The sequence below is a fragment of the Dermacentor silvarum genome, chromosome 11, assembly GCF_013339745.2.
Source record: "Dermacentor silvarum isolate Dsil-2018 chromosome 11, BIME_Dsil_1.4, whole genome shotgun sequence".
Classification (NCBI taxonomy): Eukaryota; Metazoa; Arthropoda; class Arachnida; order Ixodida; family Ixodidae; genus Dermacentor; species Dermacentor silvarum.
This window is the reverse complement of record NC_051164.1, coordinates 83,633,659-83,645,167: the sequence shown is the minus strand read 5'-3', so window position 1 is coordinate 83,645,167 and position 11,509 is coordinate 83,633,659. Positions and strand designations below refer to the sequence as shown.

Genomic DNA, 11,509 nt, shown 5'->3' with positions numbered 1-11,509 from the left:
GGCCCGACGGAGTCACATACAAGGCACTTGGAACCTTGACCACAAAGCCCCGCAGTGTACTATTGGAGAGATACAACGAATCCTGGCGCGAAGGATTGATTCCTTGTGAGTGGAAGTCGGCCGCCTAATACCTTTACTTAAGAGCTCTAAATCTCCATAAGACTTGGCATCGTACCGTCCCATCGCTCTTGCCAGTTGCGTTGGGAAACTAATGGAAAGGATGGTTTTGACGCGTCTTGAATGGTATTTAGAACATAATGAGGTATAACCGAATGCAATGGCGGGCTTCCGGCGCGGTCGGTCACGGTCGATAACGTGCTTGATTTGGTAACATCTATTCAACACCAAAAGGAAACGTTTAGCGGTGGCGATGTTTCTTGATGTGAAAGGCGCATATGATAATGCAGCGCACCAAGCAATCCTCGATGCTTTGATTGATGTGGGCAGTGGTGGCCGTGCACTGCGCTGGATTCACAGCTATTTGGAGGATAGATCCTTCTTCGTACCTACAGAAGATGGAATGACATCCCACCATGTCACCAGCAAAGGTGTGCCACAATACGGAGTGTTAATTAAGCCCCACGCTCTTCAAAGTAGCACTGCTAGGCCTTGTTGGATCATTGCCAAGGACGGTCCATATATCCATCTATGCAGATGATATCTGCATCTGGGCGGCCGGCGTAACTCGTCCGCAGATACGAGTGAGACTGCAGAAGGCGGTCACACAAACGTCGTCTTATCTGCGTATGAAAGGCCTAGAATTATCCTCCGAAAAGTGCCGATTAGTCGCATTTACGTGCAAAACAATGACTCCACATGTTATACGCATAAATGGACAAGTAATTGCTTACGAAACAAAACACCGCTTCCTTGGAGTCATCATCGATCGTGATTTGTCTTGGACGCCACATATTTCATATATGAAAAAGAGGTTGACTGCAATAGCACATGTATTCAAATTTGTCGGCGGAAAGTCTTGTGGTGCATCTGTGCAATCGATGCTACAGCTGTACCATGCATTATTTATGGGCTTCCTAAGATACAGCCTGCCCGTGCTGGGAAGCACCAGTAAAACGAACCTTCGAACACTCCAGAGTATGCAAGCCCAAGTTCTACGGACGTGCCTCGGCCTCCCTAAGTGTGCATCCACAGCGGCCACAAGCGCCATAGCATGTGAGCACCCTGTATCAACGTACTTTGCAGTCGACGCTCTAAGAGTGCACATTCGACATGTCGCAAGGACGCCCTTTCACCATCTTGCTTGCCTGCCAACAACTAGGTCGCATACGGGTTTTAGCCGTCTCCTGACTATACACGGAGCATCGCTACCATCGAATTACGTCCCTGCAGCATGGCCTTCGTTGCCACTGTGGTCTTTGCATTCCCCTCGAATATGCCTCACGATTCCAGGCGTAAAGAAGAAGGCACAAATGCCATCAGCAGCATTAAAGCAGGCAGTATTATTGCTACTATATGAGGTCCACAGTGACCGCTTACATGTTTACACAGATGGGTCGGTCATGCACTCCAGTTCAGCAGCTGCAGTATTTGTTCCAGCAAAGTCTACAGTAATAAAATTCCGGACATCGCACTTGACATCAACGACGGCTCTGTAGTAATGAAATTTATCGATCAGGAACCGCCCCAGAAATGGGCTATCTTCTGCGATTCCAAAGTCGCCCTCCAGAGTTTGCTCTCTGCACTACGCCGTGGACCCCACGAACGACGTGTCGCGGACACACGCTTAATTTACCATCAGGCAGTTGACAAAGGACATGACATCATATTTCAATAACCTCTCTGCCTTTCGCCTCTTACTTTCGTTCCTTCCATCCTTCGATGAGGGCGAAATGTAATAAATAAACGCTTGTGTACTTAGATTTCGGGAACACGTTAGAAAAAACCGAGGTGGTCAAAATTAATCCTGAGCCCTTCGTCCACTATGGTGTCTCTTCTAGCCGCAGTTTCGCTTTGGAACGATAAAAGCCACGACTGAAAGCAATGCAAAGTTGGCGAGGTCTGATTGCCGGCTAACGCTAGGCATACTGAATTAGCCATGCAGGCCCCAACAATGTTAAAGTATATCGACTAATATCGTGGGCTTCCTTCTCTTCCTATTAGGCGTGGCCGTCATTTACTAAACTCTCTATTTCTCTCTGTACTGCGCTTCAGTGGTGCCAATAACAACAACAAAAAGAGAAATACGAGGAAACATCTACCACAAACCGTTGGCGCTATGTTATAATTCACCGCCGATGAGCAAACATCACGGCTCATTAAGAGCAAAGGTATACCGGGTCAACACAGGAAGGCTCGTGGGTGTGCCACGAGAAGTCACATGTCTCCTTCGAAACAGTGCCGTTGCAGCAGTTGGACGTGATCTCGTTCCAGAGGCTGCAGAAAAGAAAAAAAAAAGATGAATCGCGCTTTGGGTGTTTCGGAAAGCCAACTGACAAGGTCAGAGAGGGATGGGTTTGTGTCCCACCAACCTGACGGGGCTTCGCGAAGCGAGAAACAGAGTAACGAACGCTCACTCATCTCCCAAGAGGCCGTGGTAGTAGGCGAAGAAGAGGATCGCCTTGCCGTAGAGTTCGAAATCCACCGCTCCGTTTCCGATGGCGTAACCCTTGGCAAAGCGAAAGCGCGCATAAAAGAAAAAATTGCGAGCAAGTTCGAGTAGCCGCTGTATAAATCCTGAACCTTCAGATTACGCAGGTCTGTCATTTGCAAACACATGCAGTTTGTGCGCAAGCGCACCTCAGAATGTCGCGGAACGCAAGATGCACAGTACGAAGAACTGAAGAAACACATGCGACAGAACTCTCATCACACTACACCGGCTACGCCCACTTCACGCGTCGTTTTGATTAGTTTCTCATAATCATTGATTCCAATCTAGTACTATTCATATTCCATCCCACGATTACGCTTCAGTCACATCAGGGGCAAGACAATTAAAGCGAAGCTTAATATGGCTAGGCGAAACGAAAAAGCGTCCGTTAGTCGCCTGTCCACAGAAAACTATCATCATCAGCATTGGCTCGAGCGTCGTCGTCTTCTTCCACAGCTGGCATGCGTTGCCGCTCGTCATTACAGCGTAGAGTTTCACTTCTCTTCTGACGTCGCAATGGGGAGGCCGCGTTTACGGGGGTATGAGCCATTGCTTAAGGTGGTATGAGCCGTTCATTGTCTTACGTAACGGACAGATTTACTTTTGAAGCAATTTACTTTAAAAGAATTGCAACCGGCAATGGTCGGGCGAATGCCACGTACGCCGCCGAGCAAACTCGCGGCATCGAACGCAAGCGACAACGGCCGACTGCGGGCATACCGACAGTGACGTCATTCTCTCCGTCGCAGCCGAACGCGTGAGTTACCTCATTTAGAAACACAAAGACGTAACCAATTTTTGAGAAATACTCTAATGAACCGTCGGGATTACCCCAGCGGTAAACACCGGGGCCGCACGTTTCAGCTTCGCTGGTTAACCATCTGTACGGAGTGCTTGGGCGGTGATATTTTTTTTTGTCAAATTATTTACTGCTTAGGATTTCTCACATTTAATGCAGCTCACCAGCAGCTCTATATCACAGCAATCTCCAATAGCCGATATCTGTATAAAGTATATGCTAGTTTTAGAATGTATGAGCAGACGTGACTTCACCACTGCTGAGCTTCAATTTCGCAATCGCAGCGTGTGCCCCATAACGAGTAAGATGTTCATTCGTGAATATTTTTAATTGCCAACCGGTGCATTCAGAAGTCTCACGCAGGTAGCTTTCCTCCTTAAGAAAAACACACTAAAAGGTACAGCAGCTATATCTGTCACAGTCTACATATTTTTTTTTTAATCTGTTCGAACTGAAACAAATGTGGTATATGGTACAAGTTCGACGTGTATGGTTGTAGATCAAACCGCCTACCTTCAGGTTTATTCCTGGTGGATTCGAGAGGAGTAGGCGTTGTGTTAGGAGAGGAACGTAGACGCCGGCGTAGCTCTCGCCCGTCACGTAAAACTCATTCTCTCTGAACTGCGGGAACTTGAAAAAGAAATCCAGTATTGCCTGGTAGCTGTCTTCGGTGGTCTTGCAGTCGTCAGTAGCGTTGTTCCCGGTGGGGTCGTACGAGTAACCGGTTCCTGCCGGCGCCTCGAGGAATATCACGTTCGCGATCTATATAAAAAAAAAAAGGACGAAATACCACAAGAGCAACGGTTGTGGAGATTTGAATGAAAAGTTAACCACAGCGGAAACTGGTTGCTAATCATCGCCGCCTCGTCAAGATGAAATTGTAACAGTGCCCTTCGGCGTGAGGTGTGAGACAATCACTGGTAAAGCAAGTTAAACTAGCTCGGTTTAAGAACTACGACGTTTGTAATTTACAGAATGAAGTTAGACACGCCACGACATTTGCGATTACGCGATGGAAATCCAAGCGCTCTGTTGACACGGGTAGCGAATGACAGCTGCTGCATCGAGACGGGAGTCAAAGTAGCACCGTCTTCAGAAAAATTAACGCGTGGTTCCGTAACGCGTTCATTTGTCAAGCAAATTGTACTAGCCTTGTTCCAGCTGAATGGGTTTACGGTTAGGTTCACGCCCAGAGGATCTATGCGAAACGGGCCCAACTCCATGGCAGCACCAACAAGTGAGCTACATCCGGGTCCTCCATTCATCCACAGCAACACGGGGTCGTCAGACGGAGACCGCTGGCTTTCCATAAACCTTCGTATGAAAAAAAAAAAAAAAAAACAAGAATAAGGCTCTCGGCTCGTACTTTATTTCACAGTAATGCATCACTGGCGAGAAACATACGAAGGAATCACTAATGCGCGAGGCTAGGCTCGAGACAGAAGGACACTAAGATGCAGAAGGACACGCCCCTGAAGGACCCGTGCTTCTAAATGATCGTGCTCCTGATTGGCTTACGCATGCCGTGGCTTTACATTATTGTAAAACAGAGTTGTAAGTCTACGTCCCTATATAGTAACAAGTGCTAAGGCATGATGCAGACAGTATTTCTGAGCAAGTGTGCCATTGGTATTTATATTTCTTGTGCGATTACATTGGTAGTCATCGAAATCTTACACGCATTATTCGGGCATTGTCTGTTGCGTACACACGCACACACACGCACGCAGGCATTTAGGGAAAAAGTCATTAATTGTCTGTTGCATTCATATCTACGCAGTTACACAATGTGCCGACTACATGGCCCGACTTCACTTCCTACTCGAGTCGACGATAATATTATACGCGTGCACAGAACGCAACCGCCTCGCAGAAAGAAAAATTTTCTAAAGCCGAAAATCAGCCTCGACATACGCCGCTGTAATTATAACGCTAACATACGACAGTGGAAAAGCCTGAAAGCGATGAAATGTGACAGTGAAAGCCAGAACTTCCACAGGTGTTCTAACAGAACTGTTTGTGTATCGCACCTGTCATTCTCGCGTTTCCTCCGTTTTAGTTTTTCTATTGTGCGTGCGTGCGTGTTTATTAACCTTGTGATGAAGAAGACGTGCAACATGTTGTGCAGATGATGCACACCACCAGCAGTAGCAGCATCGTGATCGCTCCGCAAAAGACGACGCCGAAGTTACCGCTAAGAGCGCTGCCCGACGTAACTGTTTAGCCACCCGTTCTGTGCCAGTCTATCCGAAGGACCTACATCTACGCCTGCATCAATAAACCTCATTTCAATTGGTGGAGGTGCTGGGTACGACCTGCCAAGCTTCCATCCTGGAACTCCGCACCCGTACGCTTCGTCCCGCTATGCCCGAAGACGCAACCACGCCCCCACCGTCCACGGCCCTGCCATCCACGGCCCCGCCATCTACGGCCCTGCCATCCACGGCCCCGCCGTCCACGGCCCCTCCGTTCACGGCCCCTCCGCCCGTCATCTGCTCCGGGGTGCCTTACCTGAGGGATCCGGTGGTCTTCAGCGGCACCGACGACAGTGATGTGGAGGACTGGCTATCGACTTATGATAGGGTAAGCGTCCCCAACCGATGGGATGACACCGCTAAACTGAACAATGTCATCTTCTATCTTTCAAATGTGGCTCATCTGTGGTTTAAAAACCACGAGAAAGATTTTACCACCTGGTCTGCATTCAAGGCCGCCCTCATAGATGTGTTCGGACGCCCCGCCGTGCGCCAGTTACGCGCTGAACAGCGTTTGCGCCAGCGCGCCCAGCAGCCGGGCGAGTCGTTCACAAGCTACATTGAGGACGTTCTTGACCTCTCGAAGCGCGTCAATGCCTCGATGCCCGAGTCTGACAGAATCAAGCACATCTTGAAAGGCATTGACGATGACGTCTTTCAGATGCTTCTTGCAAAAAACCCGACCAGCGTAGCGGAACTCATCAAACTGTGTCAGAGCTACGATGAACTCCGGAAACAGCGGGCCTTGACTCGTCGCCTGGTTACTAACGACGACAGCCTCGCAGGCCTGGCCGTCCACTCGGACCAGTCAACACTGCTGCCACAGCTCCAGGCGTTCATACGCGAGGAAGTTGCTCGGCAGCTCTCACTGGTGCAGTTTGCTCAGCAACAGCCCCAGCCCCGTCCTGCTCCTTACCTGTCACCCGCTATTCGGCAGGCGATCGAAGCAGAAATTGCCGACGCTGTGCCAGTGTCCCCTCAGTCGCATCCGGTAGCTGCTCCTCTCACGTACGCCGACGTCGTCGCACGGCCTCGAACGCACCCTGCTTTCACACCGCGTCAACCACTGCACGCGCCGACCCCACCCCGCGCCCCTGGCGCTGGCCCCATGGCCACAAACCCTTGGCGTACTCCTGACGACAAACCAATTTGCTTTGCCTGTGGCCGCCCCGGACATATCGCTCGCTACTGTCGCCGCCGCATGCCGTTGGCCGTCTCATATGGCTATGAACCAACGACTCGCTATGCCGACCAGCCACCGCTCCGCTACACTCCAGGATCACCTCCAAGAGCTCCTGATCGTCAAGCGTCCTTCGACCGACGATCTCCGTCACCACGTCGGCGCTCTCTCTCCCCAATGCGTCGTCGTCCCATGCCTTCAGAAGAGGAAAACTAAACGCCGCAGTTCATGAGGCAAGAACTGCGTCGCCGTCACAGCGTCCAAGTCCTCACAATTCTCCGTCGAATGTACTTGCTGTTTCTGTTGAGGGAGTGTCAACTCTTGCCCTTGTGGACACTGGTGCCGCCGTTTCTGTAATAAATGAAAGACTCTGTCGCTCCATCCGGAAAGTTACGACGCCAGTTGCGGGTGTAGCCCTCCGTACCGCAACAGCGCAGCATGTTCAGCCGTTAGCAGCTTGTACGGCCCGAGTTGTAATTGAGGACATGATGTACATTATTGAGTTCATTGTGCTGCCATCCTGCTCTCACGACGTCATTCTTGGATGGGATTTTCTCTCGCGACACAAAGCCATCATCGACTGCGAGCGGGCCGAAGTCGAACTTTCTCCTTTGTGCGACCTCCATTCCGACGATTCTCCCGAACATCCCCCTAAATTAGTCGTCGCTGAGGAGACCGACATTCCTCCGCACGCCGCTGTTGTTTTACCTGTGTCTTGTGGAAGCATCTCTGACGCCACTGTTTTGTTCGCCCCTTCTGAGACCTTCATCGCAAAAAATACTGTACTGCTTCCCTTCGCGACCCTCGATTTTTCGGCTGGTTTCAGCCATATTTTCGTATGCAACCTTTTGTCCGCTCCGCTCACATTGCTCCGTGGCCAGTGTCTCGGCCATGTCCAAGCCATTCAGTCCCTGTACATCGTCGACGTGCCCGATGCTACTTCTCGCGACGACCTTACTGACATCTGCACTCTTTCTGCTTCCGACAAGTCCTGCACCGACATCTTTAGCCCATCCATCGCTGACGGCCTTACACCAGAGCAGCGTTCGGAGCTTATCGCCGTCCTGTACCATTTTCGTTCTTCTTTCGACGCTATTCAGCCTTCCCTTGGACGCACGTCAACTGTCACGCACCACATCGACACGGGCTCCCATTCACCACTGCGGCAACGCCCATACCGTGTGTCTCCTACGGAGCGCCGTGTCATTAGTGAGCATGTCGACGACATGCTTCGCCGCAACATCGTTCAGCCCTCTCACAGTCCGTGGGCCTCGCCGGTCGTTCTCGTTAAGAAGAAGGACGACTCTGTCCGCTTCTGTGTTGACTTTCGCCGCCTAAATAAGATCACCCGCAAGGACGTGTACCCTCTACCGAGAATAGATGATGCCCTTGACTGTTTACAGGGGTCTGAATTCTTCTCCTCACTCGACTTGCGCTCAGGGTATTGGCAGGTTCCCATGGCCGCCGCTGACAAGCCCAAAACTGCATTTGTTACCCCTGATGGACTTTATGAGTTCAACGTGATGCCCTTCGGCCTCTGTAATGCCCCCGCAACGTTCGAGCGAATGATGGACACTGTTTTGCGTGGATTGAAATGGCAAACGTGTCTGTGTTACCTCGACGATATTGTCGTCTTCGCTCCGGATTTTACGACACATCTTCACCGCCTCAAGTGCGTTCTGACGTGTCTTACCAACGCTGGGCTCCAACTTAATCTCAAAAAATGCCACTTTGCCGCTCGAAAGCTAACCATTCTTGGCCACGTCGTGTCTAAGCACGGCGTCCAACCTGATCCCGCGAAATTGCGTGCCGTTACTGACTTTCCTAGGCCGACAAATCTCAAAGAACTTCGCAGTTTCGTCGGCTTATGTTCATACTTTCGACGTTTCATTCGCAACTTCGCGTCCATAATACGCCCTCTGACACAGCTTCTGGGTAGCTCCGGCGACCTGTCATCATGGTCTCCAGCCTGCGACGAGGCGTTCACTACTTTACGACGTCTTCTCGCTTCACCTCCTATTCTGCGTCACTTCGATCCTGAAGCTTCGACGGAGGTACACACAGACGCCAGCGGAATAGGTCTCGGCGCCGTGCTAGCACAACGAAAACCCGGGCACCCTGAATGCGTTGTTGCTTATGCCAGCCGTACCCTCACCAAAGCTGAGACCAACTATACTGTGACTGAAAAAGAATGCTTAGCCATCGTATGGGCCCTTAGCAAGTTCCGCCCTTACTTGTACGGCCGCCCGTTTGACGTCGTCACAGATCATCACGCCCTTTGTTGGCTATCAAATTTGAAAGACCCATGTGGCCGCCTTGCCCGATGGGCTCTTCGACTTCAAGAGTTCGACATCAACGTCGTCTACCGCTCTGGCCGCAAGCACTCGGATGCTGATGCTCTGTCACGGTCTCCTCTGCCTACCGACCTTAGTTGCCTGTCAACATTAACACCCATCGTCCTGCCTCTCACCATCGACAGAATTGCTTCAGAGCAGCGCCACGACCCCTGGATAGCGGCCCTCCGCGACCTACTTTCTGAGACGCCCACGCTGCCAGCCTCTCGCGCACTCCGCCGCCAAGCTGTTCACTTCACCATTCGCGACGACCTTCTGCACCGACGCAACTACGCATCTGACGGCCGTAAATGGCTACTCGTCATACCGCGCAGCCTGCGCTCCACTATCTGCGCATCCTTTCACGTTGACCCGCAGTGCGCCCACGCTGGAGTCTTCAAAACATATGAACGACTTCGTCAGCGCTACTACTGGCGCGGAATGTTTACATACGTCCGCAAATTCGTTCGTTCATGTACGGACTGCCAACGTCGGAAATCTGCGCCTTGCCGTTCAGCTGGAGCTTTGCAGCCCCTTCCCTGTCCCGCCCGACCATTTGATAGAGTGGGCATTGATCTCTATGGTCCGCTTCCTATGACACCCGCCGGTAACCGCTGGATCATCGTCGCCGTCGACCATCTTACGCGATATGCTGAAACTGCGGCACTACCTTCCGCCACTGCGCGCGACGTCGCCTCCTTCCTGCTCCGCTGTTTCATCCTCCGTCACGGCCCACCTCGTGAACTTCTCAGCGACAGAGGGCGCGTCTTTTTGTCTGAGGTTGTCGAAGCTCTTCTGGCTCAGTGCCACGTTATTCATAGGACAACCACCGCCTACCACCCCCAGACGAATGGACTCACGGAACGTTTCAACCGGACCCTGGGTGACATGCTGGCCATGTACGTCGCATCTGACCACACAGATTGGGACCTTATCCTACCATTTGTTACGTTCGCCTACAACACTGCAACCCAGACTACCACTGGATTTTCTCCCTACTTTTTGCTTTATGGCCGTCACCCATCCCACACCATGGACACCCTGCTACCCTACCAGCCCGATGCTTCTGAGTGTGTGCCCGTTTCGACTGCAGCACGTCATGCCGAGGAGTGTCGCAAGTTAGCGCGCCACTTCACCACCGCTGAGCAACAGCGCCAGAAAAGGCTCCATGACGCTCACTGTGAGCAACCTGTCTTCTCTCCCGGCGACCTCGTCTGGCTGTCAGTACCTGCGCATGCTCCTGGGCTCTCTTCAAAACTTCTTCCCCGCTTCGATGGACCTTATCGCATTGTCCAGCGCACGTCTGCGGTGAATTACCTAATCGAACCACTGACACCCCCCTCTGACCTCCGTTGTCGTGGACGTGACATTGTTCACGTCGATCGCCTTAAGCCCTACCGTGAGCCGCTCGTGATCACTACTGTTTGAGTCGCCAGGATGGCTGCTTTTTATCCCGGGGGTGATTGTGATGAAGAAGACGTGCAACATGTTGTGCAGATGATGCACACCACCAGCAGTAGCAGCATCGTGATCGCTCCGCAAAAGACGACGCCGAAGTTACCGCTAAGAGCGCTGCCCGACGTAACTGTTTAGCCACCCGTTCTGTGCCAGTCTACCCGAAGGACCTACATCTACGCCTGCATCAATAAACCTCATTTCAACGTTTATGTGCATGGAAAATTAGGTAATCTTACGTCGGACCAGAGGAAGCGAAGGCAACTTGCCTAGCAATGCCTTTCCCAGAGTAGAAGTATTGAACATTAAAAAAAAGTTGCAGTGGCTTAGCTCGGCTATGCCAGGATATACGTAGCGTTAGCAAAGGTTCAGCTGATTATTCTTAGCTTTCCTGGTTGTCTCCTACGCTCAACCGCTAATTGCCAGGCAACTACTTCGGAATCCGATGAGTCAAGCTTCTCCGTTCTTCTGCGCTGTTGAGCAGCATTTGCGCTCTCCTTCTCCATGGCTATACCACACTGGCAAACGCCAGTCAGAAGCGCAGCGGCTCCAGCGCAGTGTCAGACGGCGACTGCACAGCGACCGCGCGCCGGCGCCAGTGCGTCTACCACGGCTACGACGTCCCTCCTCTGGAATGCGCAGACCGGCGGCGGCGGAGTGCGCGAGAGGTGGTGGCGCATGCGCAGCACGGCCCTTGATGTGCCGCGCGAAACGGGCTTGGCTAGGCCAGTGTAGCTAACGCTACAAAAACGCATTGGTTTAAGCAATAAATCGTCGAAAAATAAGAGTCTCTCAATGATCGAATGATGCAGAAAGGAAGCGGCACGCCACTTCTACGCGCCATGTGCCTCAAATCCAAAAACGCTTGTCACATTA

The 11,509-nt window shown here is 51.6% G+C and overlaps 1 long non-coding RNA gene across 1 annotated transcript; it reads right to left on the bottom strand.

The window, feature by feature from the left end:
• Positions 1-2,277: 2,277 nt before the first annotated feature.
• Positions 2,278-4,128, bottom strand: LOC119433246 (uncharacterized). Its single transcript, XR_005188323.2, has 3 exons — positions 3,924-4,128; positions 2,535-2,626; positions 2,278-2,394 (listed from the first exon to the last, which is right to left on the bottom strand). It is a non-coding gene; the product is annotated as an uncharacterized LOC119433246 (long non-coding RNA).
• Between the last annotated feature and the right edge of the window lie 7,381 nt (positions 4,129-11,509).